Source organism: Hakea prostrata, unplaced genomic scaffold, assembly GCF_041222555.1.
Source record: "Hakea prostrata isolate BN-2017 unplaced genomic scaffold, UWA_Hpros_2 contig_3, whole genome shotgun sequence".
Classification (NCBI taxonomy): Eukaryota; Viridiplantae; Streptophyta; class Magnoliopsida; order Proteales; family Proteaceae; genus Hakea; species Hakea prostrata.
Genome location: NW_028291122.1, coordinates 35,001 through 35,631, shown reverse-complemented (window position 1 = coordinate 35,631; position 631 = coordinate 35,001).

Below are 631 nucleotides of genomic sequence, written 5' to 3'. Positions count from 1 at the left end.
ATGACAATCTGCATCACATTATTCTTCCCAACCTCATCAATAACATCCCGTAGGAGTCCAACTATATACCCGTGGTCTTTTGTTTGCCTAGTAGCATCCACGGATTTTAAAAGAATGGTCATCCTATCACAATACACCATAAAGTTGATGATGGACTTTCTTGTTGGACTAGTCCATCCATCACACATAATGGTGCATCCATATGACACCCACATCTGTCTTAAACCACTATGTACTTTTGCAGCTCCTCCTTATCCTTAATTAGTAAGGTGGTCGGCACCTCTTTAGGGGTGGGACCAACATATCTAGGACATGCCTCTGCAATAGTGTCAATCATATTCCCGTAATAAGGACCTTGTGTCGTGTTTGCTAGAACCGAACCGTAGTACATCCACTTCGAGACTGCCTTCTTCACTTTCTTAGCTATCCCTTCCCATGCACCTGTAATCTTGGGCTGCTTGGCCCCCTTCTTTCTAAAAATATCAGGATCCCGCTCTAGGATAGGATCCCTCCTCTATATATAGTCATGTGGTCTTGGTAGATCTACCATAGAAGGACCTTCGACTCGTGATCGGCTGAACATACCACTTATATAGTCACATCCACCTAGCCGGTACACTATCCGGAATAC